Source organism: Euprymna scolopes, chromosome 7 (genome assembly GCF_053919585.1).
Source record: "Euprymna scolopes isolate OS-2025 chromosome 7, ASM5391958v1, whole genome shotgun sequence".
Classification (NCBI taxonomy): Eukaryota; Metazoa; Mollusca; class Cephalopoda; order Sepiida; family Sepiolidae; genus Euprymna; species Euprymna scolopes.
Genome location: NC_136488.1, coordinates 171,703,275 through 171,729,416, shown reverse-complemented (window position 1 = coordinate 171,729,416; position 26,142 = coordinate 171,703,275). Strand labels below are relative to the sequence as shown.

The 26,142-nt window shown below is 31.4% G+C and overlaps 21 non-coding genes across 21 annotated transcripts; all 21 read right to left on the bottom strand.

The window, feature by feature from the left end:
- Window positions 1–759: 759 nt before the first annotated feature.
- On the bottom strand, window positions 760–831 carry Trnaq-cug (transfer RNA glutamine (anticodon CUG)). Its single transcript has one exon. It is a non-coding gene; the product is annotated as a tRNA-Gln (tRNA).
- Window positions 832–1,177: 346 nt separating this feature from the next.
- On the bottom strand, window positions 1,178–1,259 carry Trnas-aga (transfer RNA serine (anticodon AGA)). Its single transcript has one exon. It is a non-coding gene; the product is annotated as a tRNA-Ser (tRNA).
- A 930-nt stretch (window positions 1,260–2,189) lies between these two features.
- Trnaq-uug (transfer RNA glutamine (anticodon UUG)) lies at window positions 2,190–2,261 on the bottom strand. The gene has a single exon. It is a non-coding gene; the product is annotated as a tRNA-Gln (tRNA).
- A 1,745-nt stretch (window positions 2,262–4,006) lies between these two features.
- On the bottom strand, window positions 4,007–4,078 carry Trnaq-cug (transfer RNA glutamine (anticodon CUG)). The gene has a single exon. It is a non-coding gene; the product is annotated as a tRNA-Gln (tRNA).
- Window positions 4,079–4,427: 349 nt separating this feature from the next.
- Window positions 4,428–4,509, bottom strand: Trnas-aga (transfer RNA serine (anticodon AGA)). Its single transcript has one exon. It is a non-coding gene; the product is annotated as a tRNA-Ser (tRNA).
- Window positions 4,510–5,437: 928 nt separating this feature from the next.
- Trnaq-uug (transfer RNA glutamine (anticodon UUG)) lies at window positions 5,438–5,509 on the bottom strand. Its single transcript has one exon. It is a non-coding gene; the product is annotated as a tRNA-Gln (tRNA).
- Window positions 5,510–7,261: 1,752 nt separating this feature from the next.
- Trnaq-cug (transfer RNA glutamine (anticodon CUG)) lies at window positions 7,262–7,333 on the bottom strand. Its single transcript has one exon. It is a non-coding gene; the product is annotated as a tRNA-Gln (tRNA).
- Window positions 7,334–7,683: 350 nt separating this feature from the next.
- On the bottom strand, window positions 7,684–7,765 carry Trnas-aga (transfer RNA serine (anticodon AGA)). Its single transcript has one exon. It is a non-coding gene; the product is annotated as a tRNA-Ser (tRNA).
- A 3,250-nt stretch (window positions 7,766–11,015) lies between these two features.
- Window positions 11,016–11,087, bottom strand: Trnaq-uug (transfer RNA glutamine (anticodon UUG)). The gene has a single exon. It is a non-coding gene; the product is annotated as a tRNA-Gln (tRNA).
- A 1,746-nt stretch (window positions 11,088–12,833) lies between these two features.
- Trnaq-cug (transfer RNA glutamine (anticodon CUG)) lies at window positions 12,834–12,905 on the bottom strand. The gene has a single exon. It is a non-coding gene; the product is annotated as a tRNA-Gln (tRNA).
- Window positions 12,906–13,215: 310 nt separating this feature from the next.
- On the bottom strand, window positions 13,216–13,297 carry Trnas-aga (transfer RNA serine (anticodon AGA)). Its single transcript has one exon. It is a non-coding gene; the product is annotated as a tRNA-Ser (tRNA).
- A 1,449-nt stretch (window positions 13,298–14,746) lies between these two features.
- On the bottom strand, window positions 14,747–14,818 carry Trnaq-uug (transfer RNA glutamine (anticodon UUG)). The gene has a single exon. It is a non-coding gene; the product is annotated as a tRNA-Gln (tRNA).
- A 1,870-nt stretch (window positions 14,819–16,688) lies between these two features.
- Trnaq-cug (transfer RNA glutamine (anticodon CUG)) lies at window positions 16,689–16,760 on the bottom strand. Its single transcript has one exon. It is a non-coding gene; the product is annotated as a tRNA-Gln (tRNA).
- A 354-nt stretch (window positions 16,761–17,114) lies between these two features.
- Window positions 17,115–17,196, bottom strand: Trnas-aga (transfer RNA serine (anticodon AGA)). Its single transcript has one exon. It is a non-coding gene; the product is annotated as a tRNA-Ser (tRNA).
- A 928-nt stretch (window positions 17,197–18,124) lies between these two features.
- Window positions 18,125–18,196, bottom strand: Trnaq-uug (transfer RNA glutamine (anticodon UUG)). Its single transcript has one exon. It is a non-coding gene; the product is annotated as a tRNA-Gln (tRNA).
- Window positions 18,197–19,953: 1,757 nt separating this feature from the next.
- Trnaq-cug (transfer RNA glutamine (anticodon CUG)) lies at window positions 19,954–20,025 on the bottom strand. The gene has a single exon. It is a non-coding gene; the product is annotated as a tRNA-Gln (tRNA).
- Window positions 20,026–20,373: 348 nt separating this feature from the next.
- Window positions 20,374–20,455, bottom strand: Trnas-aga (transfer RNA serine (anticodon AGA)). Its single transcript has one exon. It is a non-coding gene; the product is annotated as a tRNA-Ser (tRNA).
- A 926-nt stretch (window positions 20,456–21,381) lies between these two features.
- On the bottom strand, window positions 21,382–21,451 carry Trnaq-uug (transfer RNA glutamine (anticodon UUG)). Its single transcript has one exon. It is a non-coding gene; the product is annotated as a tRNA-Gln (tRNA).
- Window positions 21,452–23,217: 1,766 nt separating this feature from the next.
- Trnaq-cug (transfer RNA glutamine (anticodon CUG)) lies at window positions 23,218–23,289 on the bottom strand. The gene has a single exon. It is a non-coding gene; the product is annotated as a tRNA-Gln (tRNA).
- A 297-nt stretch (window positions 23,290–23,586) lies between these two features.
- On the bottom strand, window positions 23,587–23,668 carry Trnas-aga (transfer RNA serine (anticodon AGA)). The gene has a single exon. It is a non-coding gene; the product is annotated as a tRNA-Ser (tRNA).
- Window positions 23,669–25,111: 1,443 nt separating this feature from the next.
- Trnaq-uug (transfer RNA glutamine (anticodon UUG)) lies at window positions 25,112–25,183 on the bottom strand. Its single transcript has one exon. It is a non-coding gene; the product is annotated as a tRNA-Gln (tRNA).
- Between the last annotated feature and the right edge of the window lie 959 nt (window positions 25,184–26,142).

The window sequence follows — 26,142 nt, the reverse complement described above, 5'->3', positions numbered from 1 at the left end:
ACAACATTTTACTCATTGCATGTCAAACATCTCTTTTCAGGATTAACTAACACAAATTACTTGGACGAAAACTAATGTTGAAGATCAACGAATTTTTCAAACTCACACATTTTTATTGTCATCAAAATGTTTCAATCAAATTGGGAACTAATCGCAATTCACTAGGAGGAAGCTTCACATGCCTCCTCGCAGTTTCTTTATCCGCAATACATATTAGTCTCCATTACTCTGTAGAGAACTGACTGTTGATTATATAAAATTATTTTTATATATAATAGCTTGAATTTAAGTTTAAAATGAAAAATTCTAGTGTCATAGTTCAGTTGTGCTTTAAACAGAAACATTCATTCTGGATGAACCCCTGTCATATTCAAGAACCTACTGTTGATTTTATATGCCTGGCTTTTCGGCTTGTGTGGTAATAAAACTTATCAAATGCACTTGTGATGTTAGGCTGTATAAGGTGTGAACGTTAGATAAAATCGGCTGTTTTTGCTTTCATCGGATTTTTTCGATTATCGATACTTATCGAAGACATTCGATACAAAACCTATCAAAGATCACGGTCAGAAACATAAAGTACATTCGTGTGAAACTTCATAAAAACTGACCCAGCTGTTCCGGAATCCATAGGGAATATAAATACACAAACAGATAAAGTTCATTTTCTTTTATAGTAGAATAATACAGACAGACAGGCAAAATCAATTCAAAATATAGAATGTATAACAAAGTCAAAATAAAAAATCATAGTATTTAAGGTTCTACCGAGATTTGAACTCGGATCGCTGGATTCAGAGTCCAGAGTGCTAACCATTACACCATAGAACCACTTGCCATAATAACCCATCTTATCTTCAGAATTATCTTTCATTAACTAATATTAAAATTGTGCAAAACTTGTCACTTCAATTTTATTTTATTGATTTAGTTAGTTTTTATTTATTTATTTTATTTTATTCAAAATGGCTCTGTTTAAATTCATAGATAAGTTTGGATATCTCATCTGCACGACACGAAAATGCTGGTCATCATGGATGTAAATGCTAGCAAGCAATTTAATTTCTAACTCGGGTATGGCTGACTACTTTCCAATTTGTTTTTTTCTTTCTTTTTACACAATATAAGTGATAAACAAAAGTCACAAATAGCGACAGTAGTAAGTATAAAACTATTTCGTCGCCGATAGGATTCGAACCTATGCGGGGAGACCCCAATGGCTTTCTAGGCCATCGCCTTAACCACTCGGCCACGACGACGCTATTACGTCATATGAGCATCGTCAATTAGTACTAAACACACAGCTTTCAATGCGCGCCTATTCACATATCGTCTGCGGAGTTCAAATTACTAGCGATATAGTAGGAGGCCCTCTAATCTGATAAACTACAATTACAATACAGTCAGTCGATGTTGTCGTGATATTAATGGCGTCCAAAATATTTCACTGATACCCATTCACACTGAACGTCCACAGAATGCCTAGCAGCAATATATGTAATCGTTACATTCGCTGACATATATTCGCTCGGTTTCTAATTGCATTTTCTATCATTTTTTCGTTTCGATTAAATTTCTTAAACTTAACGTATTCAACAGCGCATAAGCCGTCATTGACCTTTTGCAAATATACCGATAAACACCGTATGTTTTTAGAAACCAATAAACATTTTAGATTAAATAAAAACTCTAAAAAAATATCCACATAGGTAGAAAAGTAACTTATCGTGCCTTTCATAACGTTTATTTGTTATATATTTCTTTTGTTTTGCTTTTTGTTTTTTGACACCTTTTTCGAATCCATGTGTATAGTAAAACAAAGCCGAATTATGACTACAAAAATATTTGGGAAACCTATTTCAATTATAGACTTTTTCGATTCATGCGACGTGATGATACAGCATACAATGAAAACAGCATTTGAAAAAGTCCGGAGATTGCAACGGCCGAAAACATGTAAATAAATAAACGTTTCTGCATCTCAGAAAAATCATTAAATAATATTTTCAGGCGACGATTGTTACATAAAATTTACGCGCAAATATTACTTTTATTAACCGCAATGAATTTTTTTTTTTTTCATAAAAAATATAAACATTTTCTACAATTTCATCTTTATTCAATCTTTGAAATTAAGAAATAAAATAATTTTATTCAACCAGATAAAAACATCAAAATTCACTCAGAGTAGGTCCTACCGAGATTTGAATTCGGATCGCTGGATTCAAAGTCCAGAGTGCTAACCATTACACCATAGAACCACTACATATCAAACCAAATTGATAAACTTTCTAAATCGTTTTCACGTGTATTTTAATATTCTTTATATGTTTTTATTTTTAAAGAACATTTCATAATTAAATTTTTTTTTCCAAATATCAAAATGCAACATTAATGAAATCAGTTTATTTTAAATGCATTATTGCTTAAACACGGTGTTTCCTCATACATGTCATTTTATCGAAAAGGCGACACTTACTAACACATTTTTTTAAAGATTATGACATGCTGAAATATGAACAAATGCGAATATGAAATCTGAACAAATGTCGAACGAAATAAATGTTTGATCAGACACAAAATTTGAATTATGTTGGGAAACAAATAGTTTAGTACAAGTGAATTAAAAAGCAAGTAAATGACGATTTTAAAAGTTTTCGGGTATGCTGAAAAAGAATATCGCATTTAAATTTTCCGTAAACAAGTAGTTTTCCGGATAATTAGCAATGTAATTCTTTTATGTTATAAATGGTGGTCACTGTCGTGCACGCGCGCCAAAAATATGCGCGCTTGCGCGTAAAACAATGGCCACTACTTATATCTTAAAGGAGGACATTGCTTGATATCCAGAAAACTACTTATTTGCGGAAAATATATATTCGATATTCGTTTTAAGCATACCCGACAATATAGAAAAGTCGGTTTTTTAAAGGAAAATGTTAAGGTGGAAAACAAGTAAAAATTGAACAAAAAGCTAAAGTACAGAATGTCATGGAACAAAAAATGTCATATTCCAAAAATCACCTAAATTGATCACGTATTATTTTTTCGTGTGTGTGTGTTTGAACTAAGGAAAACAAATTTTATGAGGAAGCAAGAACGATTTCTTGCTACGTCACCTTTCAAATTCATCATTGATTTCCTCTTTCTTAACAACCTCTCAAGAATTAGAGATCAAAATCAGTTTTTAATGGCTACGGTTTGCTATTAGTGGCAGCAGTAATTGAAACAGTCCTTTTCAGAGTTAACAACATTTTACTCATTGCATGTCAAACATCTCTTTTCAGGATTAACTAACACAAATTACTTGGACGAAAACTAATGTTGAAGATCAACGAATTTTTCAAACTCACACATTTTTATTGTCATCAAAATGTTTCAATCAAATTGGGAACGAATCGCAATTCACCAGGAGGAAGCTTCACATGCCTCCTCGCAGTTTCTTTATCCGCAATACATATTAGTCTCCATTACTCTGTAGAGAACTGACTGTTGATTATATAAAATTATTTTTATATATAATAGCTTGAATTTAAGTTTAAAATGAAAAATTCTAGTGTCATAGTTCAGTTGTGCTTTAAACAGAAACATTCATTCTGGATGAACCCCTGTCATATTCAAGAACCTACTGTTGATTTTATATGCCTGGCTTTTCGGCTTGTGTGGTAATAAAACTTATCAAATGCACTTGTGATGTTAGGCTGTATAAGGTGTTAACGTTAGATAAAATCGGCTGTTTTTGCTTTTATCGGATTTTTTCGATTATCGATACTTATCGAAGACATTCGATACAAAACCTATCAAAGATCACGGTCAGAAACATAAAGTACATTCGTGTGAAACTTCATAAAAACTGACCCAGCTGTTCCGGAATCCATAGGGAATATAAATACACAAACAGATAAAGTTCATTTTCTTTTATAGTAGAATAATACAGACAGACAGGCAAAATCAATTCAAAATATAGAATGTATAACAAAGTCAAAATAAAAAATCATAGTATTTAAGGTTCTACCGAGATTTGAACTCGGATCGCTGGATTCAGAGTCCAGAGTGCTAACCATTACACCATAGAACCACTTGCCATAATAACCCATCTTATCTTCAGAATTATCTTTCATTAACTAATATTAAAATTGTGCAAAACTTGTCACTTCAATTTTATTTTATTGATTTAGTTAGTTTTTATTTATTTATTTATTTTATTTTATTCAAAATGGCTCTGTTTAAATTCATAGATAAGTTTGGATATCTCATCTGCACGACACGAAAATGCTGGTCATCATGGATGTAAATGCTAGCAAGCAATTTAATTTCTAACTCGGGTATGGCTGACTACTTTCCAATTTGTTTTTTTTTTCTTTTTACACAATATCAGTGATAAACAAAAGTCACAAATAGCGACAGTAGTAAGTATAAAACTATTTCGTCGCCGATAGGATTCGAACCTATGCGGGGAGACCCCAATGGCTTTCTAGGCCATCGCCTTAACCACTCGGCCACGACGACGCTATTACGTCATATGAGCATCGTCAATTAGTACTAAACACACAGCTTTCAATGCGCGCCTATTCACATATCGTCTGCGGAGTTCAAATTACTAGCCATATAGTAGGAGGCCCTCTAATCTGATAAACTACAATTACAATACAGTCAGTCGATGCTGTCGTGATATTAATGGCGTCCAAAATATTTCAGTGATACCCATTCACACTGAACGTCCACAGAATTCCTAGCAGCAATATATGTAATCGTTACATTCGCTGACATATATTCGCTCGGTTTCTAATTGCATTTTGTATCATTTTTTCGTTTCGATTCATTTTCTTAAACTTAACGTATTCAACAGCGCATAAGCCGTCATTGACCTTTTGCAAATATACCGATAAACACCGTATGTTTTTAGAAAACAATAAACATTTTACATTAAATAAAAACTCTAAAAAATATCCACATAGGTAGAAAAGTAACTTATCGTGCCTTTCATAACGTTTATTTGTTATATATTTCTTTTGTTTTGTTTTTTGTTTTTTGACACCTTTTTCGAATCCATGTGTATAGTAAAACAAAGCCGAATTATGACTACAAAAATATTTGGGAAACCTATTTCAATTATAGACTTTTTCGATTCATGCGACGTGATGATACAGCATACAATGAAAACAGCATTTGAAAAAGTCCGGAGATTGCAACGGCCGAAAACATGTAAATAAATAAACGTTTCTGCATCTCAGAAAAATCATTAAATAATATTTTCAGGCGACGATTGTTACATAAAATTTACGCGCAAATATTACTTTTATTAACCGCAATGAAATTTTTTTTTTTCATAAAAAATATAAACATTTTCTACAATTTCATCTTTATTCAATCTTTGAAATAAAGAAATAAAATAATTTTATTCAACCAGATAAAAACATCAAAATTCAGTCAGAGTAGGTCCTACCGAGATTTGAACTCGGATCGCTGGATTCAAAGTCCAGAGTGCTAACCATTACACCATAGAACCACTACATATCAAACCAAATTGATAAACTTTCTAAATCGTTTTCACGTGTATTTTAATATTCTTTATATGTCTTTATTTTTAAAGAACATTTCATAATTAAATTTTTTTTTCCAAATATCAAAATGCAACATTAATGAAATCAGTTTATTTTAAATGCATTATTGCTTAAACACGGTGTTTCCTCATACATGTCATTTTATCGGAAAGGCGACACTTACTAACACATTTTTTAAAGATTATGACATGCTGAAATATGAACAAATGTGAATATGAAATCTGAACAAATGTCGAACGAAATAAATGTTTGATCAGACACAAAATTTGAATTATGTTGGGAAACAAATAGTTTAGTACAAGTGAATTAAAAAGCAAGTAAATGACGATTTTAAAAGTTTTCGGGTATGCTGAAAAAGAATATCGCATTTAAATTTTCCGTAAACAAGTAGTTTTCCGGATAATTAGCAATGTAATTCTTTTATGATATAAATGGTGGTCACTGTCGTGCACGCGCGCCAAAAATATGCGCGCTTGCGCGTACAACAACGGCCACTACTTATATCTTAAAGGAGGACATTGCTTGATATCCAGAAAACTACTTATTTGCGGAAAATTTATATTCGATATTCGTTTAAAGCATACCCGACAATATAGAAAAGTCGGTTTTTTAAAGGAAAATGTTAAGGTGGAAACCAAGTAAAAATTGAACAAAAAGCTAAAGTACAGAATGTCATGGAACAAAAAATGTCATATTCCAAAAATCACCTAAATTGATCACGTATTATTTTTTCGTGTGTGTGTGTGTGTGTGTTTGAAGTAAGGAAACCAAATTTTATGAGGAAGCAAGAACGATTTCTTGCTACGTCACCTTTCAAATTCATCATTGATTTCCTCTTTCTTAACAACCTCTCAAGAATTAGAGATCAAAATCAGTTTTTAATGGCTACGGTTTGCTATTAGTGGCAGCAGTAATTGAAACAGTCCTTTTCAGAGTTAACAACATTTTACTCATTGCATGTCAAACATCTCTTTTCAGGATTAACTAACACAAATTACTTGAATGAAAACTAATGTTGAAGATCAACGAATTTTTCAAACTCACACATTTTTATTGTCATCAAAATGTTTCAATCAAATTGGGAACTAATCGCAATTCACTAGGAGGAAGCTTCACATGCCTCCTCGCAGTTTCTTAATCCGTAATACATATTAGTCTCCATTACTCTGTAGAGAACTGACTGTTGATTATATAAAATTATTTTTATATATAATAGCTTGAATTTAAGTTTAAAATGAAAAATTCTAGTGTCATAGTTCAGTTGTGCTTTAAACAGAAACATTCATTCTGGATGAACCCCTGTCATATTCAAGAACCTACTGTTGATTTTATATGCCTGGCTTTTCGGCTTGTGTGGTAATAAAACTTATCAAATGAACGTGTGATGTTAGGCTGTATAAGGTGTGAACGTTAGATAAAATCGGCTGTTTTTGCTTTCATCGGATTTTTTCGATTATCGATACTTATCGAAGACATTCGATACAAAACCTATCAAAGATCACGGTCAAAAACATAAAGTACATTCGTGTGAAACTTCATTAAAACTGACCCAGCTGTTCCGGAATCCATAGGGAATATAAATACACAAACAGATAAAGTTCATTTTCTTTTATAGTAGAATAATACAGACAGACAGGCAAAATCAATTCAAAATATAGAATGTATAACAAAGTCAAAATAAAAAATAATAGTATTTAAGGTTCTACCGAGATTTGAACTCGGATCGCTGGATTCAGAGTCCAGAGTGCTAACCATTACACCATAGAACCACTTGCCATAATAACCCATCTTATCTTCAGAATTATCTTTCATTAACTAATATTAAAATTGTGCAAAACTTATGACTTCAATTTTATTTTATTTTATTGATTTAGTTAGTTTTTATTTATTTATTTATTTTATTTTATTCAAAATGGCTCTGTTTAAATTCATAAATAAGTTTGGATATCTCATCTGCACGACACGAAAATGCTGGTCATGGATGTAAATGCTAGCAAGCAATTTAATTTCTAACTCGGGTATGGCTGACTACTTTCCAATTTGTTTTTTTTTCTTTTTACACAATAAGAGTGATAAACAAAAGTCACAAATAGCGACAGTAGTAAGTATAAAACTATTTCGTCGCCGATAGGATTCGAACCTATGCGGGGAGACCCCAATGGCTTTCTAGGCCATCGCCTTAACCACTCGGCCACGACGACGCTATTACGTGAATTGAGCATCGTCAATTAGTACTAAACCGTGGCCTTCGTTATAAAGATGGCCGGCCAGCTGAAAAAATGACGTCATCGCCGAGGTCCCAACAAGCAAGATATGTGGAACTCTTAGACTGTCAATAATGAACAGTAATTTTTACAGACAGCGTTACAAAACTTCAAAATTGGATTAAAATAAAGAAATAAAGAAAGAACACGATGATTTATACTGAAACTCATCTAATATTAATAATAAAAAAATAATTAAAAAAACACAAGTTATTTGTTTAAGTATATTATAAGCAATTGAATATTTCGTTGTATTATAGATTTTAAAGATTAGAATGCGTTCTTTTATTACTTATAAATTACATTTTAAAAAAGTGAAGGAACACGATTTGATTTGAAATAAACTTGAAGTTTATTTAATATAATTAAATGAAAATTATGCATGTAAGATTATGAATATTTGAAGCAGAACACAAGCAAAACATTTGAAATATTAAAATTAAACTATTTTTTTAATCAAAATGAATATTTTTTTAAAATCAAAATGAATATTTTTTAATCAAAATGAATATTTTGTAATCAAAATGAATATTTTTTAATCAAAATGAACCACAATATTTTTTCAAAATCAAAAACAATATTTGTAATAAATTCATAAAATATTGCACAGTAAAAAAATTAACCTAAAGAAAAAAATCATGTTTCTTATTTAAGATTATTTCACCACATAACAAAAATAACATGCAAAATCATTTTTTTATATCCATATTTTCAGTTTGTTAAAATACGTGGGTTCGTATTACTGTACACATAGATTCGAAAAAGTTGTCAAAAAACAAATATATAACAAATGTTATCAAAGGCAAGATAAGTTACTTTTCTACCAAACTGGATATATTTTTCGTGTTTTTATTCAATGTAACATGTTTATTCAGCTCGAAAAACATAGTGTTTACCGATGTATTCGAAAATTCCAGATGGCGTCTGATTCTCTCTTTAACACGGTAAGTTTGGGAAAAGGTGTTATAAATACAAAACCGGATAAAATACTGTTAAAAACTCGCTCAATATATGTTACCGTGACATAGGTTGACATATATTCGGCGGGTTTTTAATAGTATGTTGTATAGTTTTTTATTTATAACACCTTATCCCAAACTTACCGTGTTAAAGAGAGAATCAGACGCCATCTTGAATTTTCGAATACATCGGTAAACACTGTATGTTTTTCGAGCTGAATAAACATGTTACATTGAATAAAAACACGAAAAATATTTGGTAGAAAAGTAACTGATCTTGCCTTTGATAACATTTATTTGTTATATATTTGTTTTTGACAACTTTTTCGAATCTATGTGTACAGTAATACAAACCCAATTACGTTAATGAAATGAATTGTACCTATTTACTATGCCTCCCCACGGGACAGAGTTAGACACCAGGGTCGTTTTTTAACGTGGAGAAAAGGTACAAAAATAAAAATTGTCTCAGTCGTGAAGGATTTCTCCTCCACCGAAAGAGAACAAGAAATAGAATGCAGCATCTGGAGAACAGATACTACACTTTGATCTTGTCCGCCAAGACTGTTTAAGACCACGAGTGAACGCGCGTTTTTTTTTTTTTAGTTTAGTTTCATATATATATATATATATATATATATATATATATATATATATATATATATATATATATATATATATATATATATATATATATATAGATAAGTATTTTTTAATTTTATCTTTCTAGCTTTAAAAAAAAGTTTAAAAATTTTATCAGGCGGCATAATTTATTTTTAAATATTGAAAAATTTCAGGAAAATTAATTTTTGTTAGATTTTTAAAACGCGTGTCAACAGCTTTATAAAATCGTGTTTTAAAGAGTCGATGTTGTCTCGCATTTTCAGTAGTTTTGTATGCTGTAAAAAAATTTTTTTTAATATTAGCAATTTATTTGAAGCTTCTTCTTTTGAATGGTAGAACATTTAGGATGATAATATTGAATTAAATTATAGTTACATCGTGTTAAATACGGGGGGGGCACGTTAAAACTTACTTTGCTGAATGGAGATGGTGTAAAATCTTTTTTTTTTTTACTGCATTATAATTCTTTATCTTTCGGAAATGAAAATACTGTCACTTTTTGGTCCTTTACGATAATTTCCTCAGCAAGTTGGAACGATGCACCGTGAAGGCATTTTAATAAAAAAAAAGAAATATTACACTGATTTCAAGACGTTACGAGTGCCTACCGGTGACTACCGGTGTCACCGGTATGGACTATCCGTGATGACGTCAGCAGATTAAATTATTTTTGCCCACCGGCCATCTTGTCTTTTAAGACGGTCTTGACTAAACACACAGCTTTCAATGCGCGCCTCTTCACATATCGTCTGCGGAGTTCAAATTACTAGCGATATAGTAGGAGGCCCTCTAATCTGATTAACTACAATTACAATACAGTCAGTCGATGTTGTCGTGATATTAATGGCGTCCAAAATATTTCACTGATATCCATTCACACTGAACGACCACAGAATGCCTAGCAGCAATATATGTAATCGTTACATTCGCTGACATATATTCGCTCGGTTTCTAATTGCATTTTCTATCATTTTTTCCTTTCGATTCATTTTCTTAAACTTAACGTATTCAAAGCCGTCATTGACCTTTTGCAAATATACCGATAAACACCGTATGTTTTTAGAACCCAATAAACATTTTAGATTAAATAAAAACTCTAAAAAAATATCCACATAGGTAGAAAAGTAACTTATCGTGCCTTTCATAACGTTTATTTGTTATATATTTCTTTTGTTTTTTTGTTTTTTGACACCTTTTTCGAATCCATGTGTATAGTAAAACAAAGCCGAATTATGACTACAAAAATATTTGGGAAACCTATTTCAATTATAGACTTTTTCGATTCATGCGACGTGATGATACAACATACAATGAAAACAGCATTTAAAAAAGTCCGAAGATTGCAACGGCCGAAAACATGTAAATAAATAAACGTTTCTGCATCTCAGAAAAATCATAAAATAATATTTTCAGGCGACGATTGTTACATAAAATTTACGCGCAAATATTACTTTTATTAACCGCAATGAAATTATTTCTTTTTTTTTTTTTTTTTCATAAAAAATATAAACATTTTCTACAATTTCATCTTTATTCAATCTTTGAAATAAAGAAATAAAATAATTTTATTCAACCAGATAAAAACATCAAAATTCAGTCAGAGTAGGTCCTACCGAGATTTGAACTCGGATCGCTGGATTCAAAGTCCAGAGTGCTAACCATTACACCATAGAACCACTACATGTCAAACGAAATTGATAAACTTTCTACATCGTTTTCACGTGTATTTTAATATTCTTTGTATGTTTTTACTTTTAAAGAACATTTCATAATTAAATTTTTTTTTCCAAATATCAAAATGCAACATTAATGAAACCAGTTTATTTTAAATGCATTATTGCTTAAACACGGTGTTTCCTCATACATGTCATTTTATCGGAAAGGCGACACTTACTAACACATTTTTTTAAAGATTATGACATGCTGAAATATGAACAAATGTGAATATGAAATCTGAACAAATGTCGAACGAAATAAATGTTTGATCAGACACAAAATTTGAATTATGTTGTGAAACAAATAGTTTAGTACAAGTGAATTAAAAAGCAAGTAAATTACGATTTTAAAAGTTTTCGGGTATGCTGAAAAAGAATATCGCATTAAAATTTTCCGTAAACAAGTAGTTTTCCGGATAATTAGCAATGTAATTATTTATGTTATAAATGGTGGCCACTGTCGTGCACGCGCGCCAAAAATATGCGCGCTTGCGCATACAACAATGGCCACTACTTATATCTTAAAGGAGGACATTGCTTTATATCCAGAAAACTACTTGTTTGCGGAAAATTTATATTCGATATTCGTTTTCAGCATACCCGACAATATCGAAAAGTCGGTTTTTTAAAGGAAAATGTTAAGGTGGAAATCAAGTAAAAATTGAACAAAAAGCTAAAGTACAGAATGTCATGGAACAAAAAATGTCATATTCCAAAAATCACCTAAATTGATCACGTATTATTTTTTCGTGTGTGTGTGTGTTTGAAGTAAGGAAACCAAATTTTATGAGGAAGCAAGAACGATGTCTTGCTACGCCACCTTTAAAATTCATCATTGATTTCCTCACTCTTAACGACCTCTCAAAAATTAGAGATCAAAATCAGTTTTTAATGGCTACGGTTTGCTATTAGTAGCAGCAGTAATTGAAACAGTCCTTTTCAGAGTTAACAACATTTTACTCATTGCATGTCAAACATCTCTTTTCAGGATTAACTAACACAAATTACTTGAACGAAAACTAATGTTGAAGATCAACGAATTTTTCAAACTCACACATTTTTATTGTCATCAAAATGTTTCAATCAAATTGGGAACTAATCGCAATTCACCAGGAGGAAGCTTCACATGCCTCCTCGCAGTTTCTTAATCCGTAATACATATTAGTCTCCATTACTCTGTAGAGAACTGACTGTTGATTATATAAAATTATTTTTATATATAATAGCTTGAATTTAAGTTTAAAATGAAAAATTCTAGTGTCATAGTTCAGTTGTGCTTTAAACAGAAACATTCATTCTGGATGAACCCCTGTCATATTCAAGAACCTACTGTTGATTTTATATGCCTGGCTTTTCGGCTTGTGTGGTAATAAAACTTATCAAATGCACTTGTGATGTTAGGCTGTATAAGGTGTTAACGTTAGATAAAAATCGGCTGTTTTTGCTTTCATCGGATTTTTTCGATTATCGATACTTATCGAAGACATTCGATACAAAACCTATCAAAGATCACGGTCAGAAACATAAAGTACATGTGTGTGAAACTTCATAAAAACTGGCCCAGCCGTTCCGGAATCCATAGGAATATAAATACACAAACAGATAAAGTTCATTTTCCATTATAGTAGAATAATACAGACAGACAGGCAAAATCAATTCAAAATATAGAATGTATAACAAAGTCAAAATATAAAATAATAGTACTCAAGGTTCTACCGAGATTTGAACTCGGATCGCTGGATTCAGAGTCCAGAGTGCTAACCATTACACCATAGAACCACTTGCAGTGTTTAACCATCTTATTTTCATAATTTTCTTTCATTAACTAATATTAAAATTGTGCAAACGTTCTGACTTCAATTTTTATTTAATTTATTTTATTCAAGATGGCTCTGTTTAAATCCATAAATAAGTTTGGGCATCTCATCTGCACGACACGAAAATGCTGGTCATGGAGCAAGCAATTTAATTTCTAACTCGGGTATGGCTGACTACTTTCCTATTTTTTCTTTTTTTTCTTTTCTTTTTACACAATATAAGTGATAAACAAAAGTCATTAATAGCGACAGTAGTAAGTATAAAACTATTTCGTCGCCGATAGGATTCGAACCTATGCGGGGAGACCCCAATGGCTTTCTAGGCCATCGCCTTAACCACTCGGCCACGACGACTACGTTATTTGAAAAAAAACATCGTTAATTAGTACTAAACACACACCTTTCCATGCGCGCCTATTCACATATCGTCTGTGGAGTTCAGATTACTAGCGATATAGTAGGAGGCCCTCTCATCTGATAAACTACAATTACAATTTCGATTTATTTTCTCAAACTTAACGTATTCAACAGCGCATAAGCCGCCATTGACCTTTTTCAAATATACCGATAAACACCGTATGTTTTTAGAACCCAATAAACATTTTACATTAAATAAAAACTAAAAAAATATCCAAATAGGTAGAAAAGTAATTTATCATGCCTTTCATAACGTTATTTGTTATATATTTGTTTTTATTTTCTTTTTTGTTTTTGTTTTTATTTTGTTTTGTTTTTTTTGTTTTGTTTTTTTTTGTTTTTTTGTTTTGTTTTTTGACACCTTATTCGAATCTATGTGTATAGTAAAACAAAGCCAAATTATGACTACAAAAATATTTGGGAAACCTATTTCAATTATAGACTTTTTCGATTCATGCGACGTGATGATACAGCACACAATGAAAACAGCATTTGAAAAAGTCCGAAGATTGCAACGGCCGAAAACATGTAAATAAATAACAGTTTCTGCATCTCAGAAAAATCATTAAATAATATTTTCAGGCGACAATTGTTACATAAAATTTACGCGCAAAAATTCCTTTTATTAACCGCAATGAATTATTTTTTTTTTTCATAAAATACATAAACATAGGGTTTGTTTTACTGTACACATAGATTCGAAAAAGTTGTCACAAAACAAATATAGAACAAATAAATGTTATCAAAGGCAAGATAAGTTACTTTTCTATCCAAATGGATATGTTTTAGTATTTATATTTAATGCAACATGTTCATTTAGCTCGAAAAACATACAGTGTTTACCGTCGACCGATGTATTGGAAAATTTAAAATGGCAGCCGAATCTCTCTTTGAGGCGTTAAGTTTGGGAAAATGAGTTATAAATAAAAAAAAAAACAGGCAAAGTACTGTTAGAAACTCGCTCAACATATGCTACCGTGACATAGGCTGACATATATTTGACAGGTTTTTAACAGTATTTTGACCGGTTTTTCATTTATAGCTCCTTTTCCCAAACGTACCGTCCCCGAGAGATAGTCGGCCGCCATTTTGAATTTTCCACCACATCCACATCGGTAAACACTGTATGTTTTTCGAGCTGAATAAACATGTTACATTAAATACAAACACTAAAAACATATCCAGTTGGGTAGAATAATAACTTATCTTGCCTTTGCTAAAATTTATTTGTTCTATATTTGTTTTGTGACAACTTTTTCGAATCTATGTGTACAGTAAAAACCAACCCTAAACGTTTTCTACAATTTCATCTTTATTCAATCTTTGAAATAAAGAAATAAAATAATTTTATTCAACCAGATAAAAACATCAAAGTTCAAGCAGAGTAGGTCCTACCGAGATTTGAACTCGGATCGCTGGATTCAAAGTCCAGAGTGCTAACCATTACACCATAGAACCACTACATATCAAATGAAATTGATAAACTTTCTAAATCGTTTTCACGTGTATTTTAATAATCTTTATATGTCTTTATTTTTAAAGAACATTTCATAATTAAATTTTTTTTCCAAGTATCAAAATGCAACATTTATGAAATCAGTTTATTTTAAATGCATTATTGCTTAAACACGGTGTTTCCTCATACATGTCATTTTATCGGAAAGGCGACACTTACTAACACATTTTTTAAAGATTATGACATGCTGAAATATGAACAAATGTGAATATGAAATCTGAACCAATGTCGAACGAAATAAATGTTTGATCAGACACAAAATTTGAATTATGTTGTGAAACAAATAGTTTAGTACAAGTGAATTAAAAAGCAAGTAAATGACGATTTTAAAAGTTTTCGGGTATGCTGAAAAAGAATATCGCATTTAAATTTTCCGTAAACAAGTAGTTTTCCAGATAATTAGCAATGTAATTCTTTGTTATAAATGGTGGCCACTGTCGTGCACGCGCGCTAGAAATGTGCGCGCTTGCGCGTACAACAATGGCCACTACTTATAACATAAAGGATGACATTGCTTAATATTAAGAATACTGCTTATTTGCAGAAAATTTATATGCAATATTCGTTTTCAGCATATCTTACAATATAGAAAAGTCGGTTTTTTAAAGGAAAATGTTAAGGTGGAAACCAAGTAAAAATTGAACAAAAAGCTAAAGTACAGAATGTCATGGAACAAAAAATGTCATATTCCTAAAATCACCTAAATTGATCACGTATTATTTTTTCGTGTGTGTGTGTGTGTGTTTGAAGTAAGGAAAACAAATTTTATGAGGAAGCAAGAACGATGTCTTGCTACGCTACCTTTAAAATTCATCATTGATTTCCCCTTTCTTAACGACCTCTCAAGAATTAGCGATCAAAATCAGTTTTTAATGGCTACGGTTTGCTATTAGTAGCAGCAGTAATTGAAACAGTCCTTTTCAGAGTTAACAACATTTTACTCATTGCATGTCAAACATCTCTTTTCAGGATTAACTAACACAAATTACTTGGACGAAAACTAATGTTGAAGATCAACGAATTTTTCAAACTCACACATTTTTATTGTCATCAAAATGTTTCAATCAAATTGGGAACTAATCGCAATTAACTAGGAGGAAGCTTCACATGCCTCCTCGCAGTTTCTTTATCCGCAATACATATTAGTCTCCATTACTCTGTAGAGAACTTACTGTTGATTATATAAAATTATTTTTTATATATAATAGCTTGAATTTGATTATATAAAATTATTTTTTATATATAATAGCTTGAATTTGATTATATAAAATTATTTTTTATATATAATAGCTTGAATTTGATAATATAAAATTATTTTTTATATATAATAGCTTGAATTTAAGTTTAAAATGAAAAATTCAAGTATCATAGTTCAGTTGTGCTTTAAACAGAAACATTCATTCTGGATGAACCCCTGTCATATTCAAGAACCTACTGTTGATTTTATATGCCTGGCTTTTCGGCTTGTGTGGTAATAAAACTTATCAAATGCACTTGTGATGTTAGGCTGTATAAGGTGTTAACGTTAGATAAAATCGGCTGTTTTTGCTTTCATCGGATTTTTTCGATTATCGATACTTATCGAAGACATTCGATACAAAACCTATCAAAGATGACGGTCAGAAACATAAAGTACATTCGTGTGAAACTTCATAAAAACTGACCCAGCTGTTCCGGAATCCATAGGGAATATAAATACACAAACAGATAAAGTTCATTTTCTTTTATAGTAGAATAATACAGACAGACAGGCAAAATCAATTCAAAATATAGAATGTATAACAAAGTCAAAATAAAAAATCATAGTATTTTAGGTTCTACCGAGATTTGAACTCGGATCGCTGGATTCAGAGTCCAGAGTGCTAACCATTACACCATAGAACCACTTGCCATAATAACCCATCTTATCTTCAGAATTATCTTTCATTAACTAATATTAAAATTGTACAAAACTTGTCACTTCAATTTTATTTTATTGATTTAGTTAGTTTTTATTTATTTATTTATTTTATTTTATTCAAAATGGCTCTGTTTAAATTCATAGATAAGTTTGGATATCTCATCTGCACGACACGAAAATGCTGGTCATCATGGATGTAAATGCTAGCAAGCAATTTAATTTCTAACTCGGGTATGGCTGACTACTTTCCAATTTGTTTTTTTTTTTTTTTCTTTTTACACAATATAAGTGATAAACAAAAGTCACAAATAGCGACAGTAGTAAGTATAAAACTATTTCGTCGCCGATAGGATTCGAACCTATGCGGGGAGACCCCAATGGCTTTCTAGGCCATCGCCTTAACCACTCGGCCACGACGACGCTATTACGTGATATGAGCATCGTCAATTAGTACTAAACACACAGCTTTCAATGCGCGCCTATTCACATATCGTCTGCGGAGTTCAAATTACTAGCCATATAGTAGGAGGCCCTCTAATCTGATAAACTACAATTACAATACAGTCAGTCGATGTTGTCGTGATATTAATGGCGTCCAAAATATTTCACTGATACCCATTCACACTGAACGTCCACAGAATTCCTAGCAGCAATATATGTAATCGTTACATTCGCTGACATATATTCGCTCGGTTTCTAATTGCATTTTCTATCATTTTTTCCTTTCGATTCATTTTCTTAAACTTAACGTATTCAACAGCGCATAAGCCGTCATTGACCTTTTGCAAATATACCGATAAACACCGTATGTTTTTAGAACCCAATAAACATTTTACATTAAATAAAAACTCTAAAAAAATATCCACATAGGTAGAAAAGTAACTTATCGTGCCTTTCATAACGTTTATTTGTTATATATTTCTTTTGTTTTGTTTTTTGTTTTTTGACACCTTTTTCGAATCCATGTGTATAGTAAAACAAAGCCGAATTATGACTACAAAAATATTTGGGAAACCTATTTCAATTATAGACTTTTTCGATTCATGCGACGTGATGATACAGCATACAATGAAAACAGCATTTGAAAAAGTCCGGAGATTGCAACGGCCGAAAACATGTAAATAAATAAACGTTTCTGCATCTCAGAAAAATCATTAAATAATATTTTCAGGCGACGATTGTTACATAAAATTTACGCGCAAATATTACTTTTATTAACCGCAATGAAATTTTTTTTTTCATAAAAAATATAAACATTTTCTACAATTTCATCTTTATTCAATCTTTGAAATAAAGAAATAAAATAATTTTATTCAACCAGATAAAAACATCAAAATTCAGTCAGAGTAGGTCCTACCGAGATTTGAACTCGGATCGCTGGATTCAAAGTCCAGAGTGCTAACCATTACACCATAGAACCACTACATATCAAACCAAATTGATAAACTTTCTAAATCGTTTTCACGTGTATTTTAATATTCTTTATATGTCTTTATTTTTAAAGAACATTTCATAATTAAATTTTTTTTTCCAAATATCAAAATGCAACATTAATGAAATCAGTTTATTTTAAATGCATTATTGCTTAAACACGGTGTTTCCTCATACATGTCATTTTATCGGAAAGGCGACACTTACTAACACATTTTTTTTAAAGATTATGACATGCTGAAATATGAACAAATGTGAATATGAAATCTGAACAAATGTCGAACGAAATAAATGTTTGATCAGACACAAAATTTGAATTATGTTGGGAAACAAATAGTTTAGTACAAGTGAATTAAAAAGCAAGTAAATGACGATTTTAAAAGTTTTCGGGTATGCTGAAAAAGAATATCGGATTTAAATTTTCCGTAAACAAGTAGTTTTCCAGATAATTAGCAATGTAATTCTTTGTTATAAATGGTGGCCACTGTCGTGCACGCGCGCTAGAAATGTGCGCGCTTGCGCGTACAACAATGGCCACTACTTATATCTTAAAGGAGGACATTGCTTGATATCCAGAAAACTACTTATTTGCGGAAAATTTATATTCGATATTCGTTTTAAGCATACCCGACAATATAGAAAAGTCGGTTTTTTAAAGGAAAATGTTAAGGTGGAAACCAAGTAAAAATTGAACAAAAAGCTAAAGTACAGAATGTAATGGAACAAAAAATGTCATATTCCAAAAATCACCTAAATTGATAACGTATTATTTTTTCGTGTGTGTGTGTGTGTGTGTGTGTGTTTGAAGTAAGGAAACCAAATTTTATGAGGAAGCAAGAACGATTTCTTGCTACGTCACCTTTCAAATTCATCATTGATTTCCCCTTTCTTAACGACCTCTAAAGAATTAGCGATCAAAATCAGTTTTTAATGGCCACGGTTTGCTATTAGTAGCAGCAGTAATTGAAACAGTCCTTTTCAGAGTTAACAACATTTTACTCATTGCATGTCAAACATCTCTTTTCAGGATTAACTAACACAAATTACTTGGACGAAAACTAATGTTGAAGATCAACGAATTTTTCAAACTCACACATTTTTATTGTCATCAAAATGTTTCAATCAAATTGGGAACTAATCGCAATTCACTAGGAGGAAGCTTCACATGCCTCCTCGCAGTTTCTTAATCCGTAATACATATTAGTCTCCATTACTTTGTAGAGAACTTACTGTTGATTATATAAAATTATTTTTTTATATAATAGCTTGAATTTAAGTTTAAAATGAAAAATTCTAGTGTCATAGTTCAGTTGTGCTTTAAACAGAAACATTCATTGTGAATGAACCCCTGTCATATTCAAGAACCTACTGTTGATTTATTTTGCCTGGCTTTTCGGCTTGTGTGGTAATAAAACTTATCAAATGCACTTGTGATGTTAGGCTGTATAAGGTGTTAACGTTAGATAAAATCGGCTGTTTTTGCTTTCATCGGATTTTTTCGATTATCGATACTTATCGAAGACATTCGATACAAAACCTATCTAAGATCACGGTCAGAAACATAAAGTACATTCGTGTGAAACTTCATAAAAACTGGCCCAGCCGTTCCGGAATCCATAGGAAATATAAATACACAAACAGATAAAGTTCATTTTCCATTATAGTAGAATAATACAGACAGACAGGCAAAATCAATTCAAAATATAGAATGTATAACAAAGTCAAAATATAAAATAATAGTACTCAAGGTTCTACCGAGATTTGAACTCGGATCGCTGGATTCAGAGTCCAGAGTGCTAACCATTACACCATAGAACCACTTGCCATAATAACCCATCTTATCTTCAGAATTATCTTTCATTAACTAATATTAAAATTGTGCAAAACTTGTGACTTCAATTTTATTTTATTGATTTAGTTAGTTTTTATTTATTTATTTATTTTATTTTATTCAAAATGGCTCTGTTTAAATTCATAGATAAGTTTGGATATCTCATCTGCACGACACGAAAATGCTGGTCATCATGGATGTAAATGCTAGCAAGCAATTTAATTTCTAACTCGGGTATGGCTGACTACTTTCCAATTTGTTTTTTTTTCTTTTTACACAATATAAGTGATAAACAAAAGTCACAAATAGCGACAGTAGTAAGTATAAAACTATTTCGTCGCCGATAGGATTCGAACCTATGCGGGGAGACCCCAATGGCTTTCTAGGCCATCGCCTTAACCACTCGGCCACGACGACGCTATTACGTCATATGAGCATCGTCAATTAGTACTAAACACACAGCTTTCAATGCGCGCCTATTCACATATCGTCTGCGGAGTTCAAATTACTAGCCATATAGTAGGAGGCCCTCTAATCTGATAAACTACAATTACAATACAGTCAGTCGATGTTGTCGTGATATTAATGGCGTCCAAAATATTTCACTGATACCCATTCACACTGAACGTCCACAGAATTCCTAGCAGCAATATATGTAATCGTTACATAGGCTTACATATATTCGCTCGGTTTCTAATTGCATTTTGTATCATTCTTTCGTTTCGATTCATTTTCTTAAACTTAACGTATTCAACAGCGCATAAGCCGTCATTGACCTTTTGCAAATATACCGATAAACACCGTATGTTTTTAGAACCCAATAAACATTTTACATTAAATAAAAACTCTAAAAAAATATCCACATAGGTAGAAAAGTAACGTATCGTGCCTTTCATAACGTTTATTTGTTATATATTTCTTTTGTTTTTTTGTTTTTTGACACCTTTTTCGAATCCATGTGTATAGTAAAACAAAGCCGAATTATGACTACAAAAATATTTGGGAAACCTATTTCAATTATAGACTTTTTCGATTCATGCGACGTGATGATACAGCATACAATGAAAACAGCATTTGAAAAAGTCCGGAGATTGCAACGGCCGAAAACATGTAAATAAATAAACGTTTCTGCATCTCAGAAAAATCATTAAATAATATTTTCAGGCGACGATTGTTACATAAAATTTACGCGCAAATATTACTTTTATTAACCGCAATAAAAAATTTTTTTTTTCATAAAAAATATAAACATTTTCTACAATTTTATCTTTATTCAATCTTTGAAATAAAGAAATAAAATAATTTTATTCAACCAGATAAAAACATCAAAATTCAGTCAGAGTAGGTCCTACCGAGATTTGAACTCGGATCGCTGGATTCAAAGTCCAGAGTGCTAACCATTACACCATAAACATTACATATCAAACCAAATTGATAAACTTTCTAAATCGTTTTCACGTGTATTTTAATATTCTTTATATGTCTTTATTTTTAAAGAATCTTTCATAATTAAATTTTTTTTTCCAAATATCAAAATGCAACATTAATGAAATCAGTTTATTTTAAATGCATTATTGCTTAAACACGGTGTTTCCTCATACATGTCATTTTATCGGAAAGGCGACACTTACTAACAGATTTTTTTTAAGATTATGACATGCTGAAATATGAACAAATGTGAATATGAAATCTGAACAAATGTCGAACGAAATAAATGTTTGATCAGACACAAAATTTGAATTATGTTGGGGAACAAATAGTTTAGTACAAGTGAATTAAAAAGCAAGTAAATGACGATTTTAAAAGTTTTCGGGTATGCTGAAAAAGAATATCGCATTTAAATTTTCCGTAAACAAGTAGTTTTCCGGATAATTAGCAATGTAATTCTTTATGTTATAAATGGTAGTCACTGTCGTGCACGCGCGCCAAAAATATGCGCGCTTGCGCGTACAACAATGGCCACTACTTATATCTTAAAGGAGGACATTGCTTGATATCCAGAAAACTACTTATTTGCGGAAAATTTATATTCGATATTCGTTTTAAGCATACCCGACAATATAGAAAAGTCGGTTTTTTAAAGGAAAATGTTAAGGTGGAAACCAAGTAAAAATTGAACAAAAAGCTAATGTACAGAATGTCATGGAACAAAAAATGTCATATTCCAAAAATCACCTAAATTGATCACGTATTATTTTTTCGTGTGTGTGTGTGTGTGTGTGTGTGTGTGTGTGTTTGAAGTAAGGAAACCAAATTTTATGAGGAAGCAAGAACGATTTCTTGCTACGTCACCTTTCAAATTCATCATTGATTTCCTCTTTCTTAACAACCTCTCAAGAATTAGAGATCAAAATCAGTTTTTAATGGCTACGGTTTGCTATTAGTGGCAGCAGTAATTGAAACAGTCCTTTTCAGAGTTAACAACATTTTACTCATTGCATGTCAAACATCTCTTTTCAGGATTAACTAACACAAATTACTTGGACGAAAACTAATGTTGAAGATCAACGAATTTTTCAAACTCACACATTTTTATTGTCATCAACATGTTTCAATCAAATTGGGAACTAATCGCAATTCACTAGGAGGAAGCTTCACATGCCTCCTCGCAGTTTCTTTATCCGCAATACATATTAGTCTCCATTACTCTGTAGAGAACTGACTGTTGATTATATAAAATTATTTTTATATATAATAGCTTGAATTTAAGTTTAAAATGAAAAATTCTAGTGTCATAGTTCAGTTGTGCTTTAAACAGAAACATTCATTCTGGATGAACCCCTGTCATATTCAAGAACCTACTGTTGATTTTATATGCCTGGCTTTTCGGCTTGTGTGGTAATAAAACTTATCAAATGCACTTGTGATGTTAGGCTGTATAAGGTGTGAACGTTAGATAAAATCGGCTGTTTTTGCTTTCATCGGATTTTTTCGATTATCGATACTTATCGAAGACATTCGATACAAAACCTATCTAAGATCACGGTCAGAAACATAAAGTACATGTGTGTGAAACTTCATAAAAACTGGCCCAGCCGTTCCGGAATCCATAGGAAATATAAATACACAAACAGATAAAGTTCATTTTCCATTATAGTAGAATAATACAGACAGACAGGCAAAATCAATTCAAAATATAGAATGTATAACAAAGTCAAAATATAAAATAATAGTACTCAAGGTTCTACCGAGATTTGAACTCGGATCGCTGGATTCAGAGTCCAGAGTGCTAACCATTACACCATAGAACCACTTGCAGTGTTTAACCATCTTATTTTCATAATTTTCTTTCATTAACTAATATTAAAATTGTGCAAACGTTCTGACTTCAATTTTTATTTAATTTATTTTATTCAAGATGGCTCTGTTTAAATCCATAAATAAGTTTGCACGACACGAAAATGCTGGTCATGGAGCAAGCAATTTAATTTCTAACTCGGGTATGGCTGACTACTTTCCTATTTTTTCTTTTTTTTCTTTTCTTTTTACACAATATAAGTGATAAACAAAAGTCATTAATAGCGACAGTAGTAAGTATAAAACTATTTCGTCGCCGATAGGATTCGAACCTATGCGGGGAGACCCCAATGGCTTTCTAGGCCATCGCCTTAACCACTCGGCCACGACGACTACGTTATTTGAAAAAAACATCGTTAATTAGTACTAAACACACACCTTTCCATGCGCGCCTATTCACATATCGTCTGTGGAGTTCAGATTACTAGCGATATAGTAGGAGGCCCTCTCATCTGATAAACTACAATTACAATTTCGATTTATTTTCTCAAACTTAACGTATTCAACAGCGCATAAGCCGCCATTGACCTTTTTCAAATATACCGATAAACACCGTATGTTTTTAGAACCCAATAAACATTTTACATTAAATAAAAACTAAAAAAATATCCAGATAGGTAGAAAAGTAATTTATCATGCCTTTCATAACGTTATTTGTTATGTATTTGTTTTTATTTTCTTTTTTGTTTTTGTTTTTATTTTGTTTTGTTTTTTTTGTTTTTTTTTTTTTGTTGTTTTTTTGTTTTGTTTTTTGACACCTTATTCGAATCTATGTGTATAGTAAAACAAAGCCAAATTATGACTACAAAAATATTTGGGAAACCTCTTTCAATTATAGACTTTTTCGATTCATGCGACGTGATGATACAGCACACAATGAAAACAGCATTTGAAAAAGTCCGAAGATTGCAACGGCCGAAAACATGTAAATAAATAACAGTTTCTGCATCTCAGAAAAATCATTAAATAATATTTTCAGGCGACAATTGTTACATAAAATTTACGCGCAAAAATTCCTTTTATTAACCGCAATGAATTATTTTTTTTTTCATAAAATACATAAACATAGGGTTTGTTTTACTGTACACATAGATTCGAAAAAGTTGTCACAAAATAAATATAGAACAAATAAATGTCATCAAAGGCAAGATAAGTTACTTTTCTATCCAAATGGATATGTTTTAGTATTTATATTTAATGCAACATGTTCATTTAGCTCGAAAAACATACAGTGTTTACCGTCGACCGATGTATTGGAAAATTTAAAATGGCAGCCGAATCTCTCTTTGAGGCGTTAAGTTTGGGAAAATGAGTTATAAATAAAAAAAAAAACAGGCAAAGTACTGTTAGAAACTCGCTCAACATATGCTACCGTGACATAGGCTGACATATATTTGACAGGTTTTTAACAGTATTTTGACCGGTTTTTCATTTATAGCTCCTTTTCCCAAACGTGCCGTCCCCGAGAGATAGTCGGCCGCCATTTTGAATTTTCCACCACATCGGTAAACACTGTATGTTTTTCGAGCTGAATAAACATGTTACATTAAATACAAACACTAAAAACATATCCAGTTGGGTAGAATAATAACTTATCTTGCCTTTGCTAAAATTTATTTGTTCTATATTTGTTTTGTGACAACTTTTTCGAATCTATGTGTACAGTAAAAACCAACCCTAAACGTTTTCTACAATTTCATCTTTATTCAATCTTTGAAATAAAGAAATAAAATAATTTTATTCAACCAGATAAAAACATCAAAGTTCAAGCAGAGTAGGTCCTACCGAGATTTGAACTCGGATCGCTGGATTCAAAGTCCAGAGTGCTAACCATTACACCATAGAACCACTACATATCAAACGAAATTGATAAACTTTCTAAATCGTTTTCACGTGTATTTTAATAATCTTTATATGTTTTTACTTTTAAAGAACATTTCATAATTAAATTTTTTTTTCCAAGTATCAAAATGCAACATTTATGAAATCAGTTTATTTTAAATGCATTATTGCTTAAACACGGTGTTTCCTCATACATGTCATTTTATCGGAAAGGCGACACTTACTAACACATTTTTTAAAGATTATGACATGCTGAAATATGAACAAATGTGAATATGAAATCTGAACAAATGTCGAACGAAATAAATGTTTGATCAGACACAAAATTTGAATTATGTTGTGAAACAAATAGTTTAGTACAAGTGAATTAAAAAGCAAGTAAATGACGATTTTAAAAGTTTTCGGGTATGCTGAAAAAGAATATCGCATTTAAATTTTCCGTAAACAAGTAGTTTTCCAGATAATTAGCAATGTAATTCTTTGTTATAAATGGTGGCCACTGTCGTGCACGCGCGCTAGAAATGTGCGCGCTTGCGCGTACAACAATGGCCACTACTTATAACATAAAGGATGACATTGCTTAATATTAAGAAAACTGCTTATTTGCAGAAAATTTATATGCAATATTCGTTTTCAGCATATCCGACAATATAGAAAAGTCGGTTTTTTAAAGGAAAATGTTAAGGTGGAAACCAAGTAAAAATTGAACAAAAAGCTAAAGTACAGAATGTCATGGAACAAAAAATGTCATATTCCAAAAATCACCTAAATTGATCACGTATTATTTTTTCCTGTGTGTGTGTGTGTGTGTGTGTGTGTGTGTGTGTGTGTGTGTGTGTGTGTGTGTGTGTGTGTGTGTGTGTGTGTGTGTGTGTGTGTGTGTTTGAAGTAAGGAAACCAAATTTTATGAGGAAGCAAGAACGATTTCTTGCTACGTCACCTTTCAAATTCATCATTGATTTCCT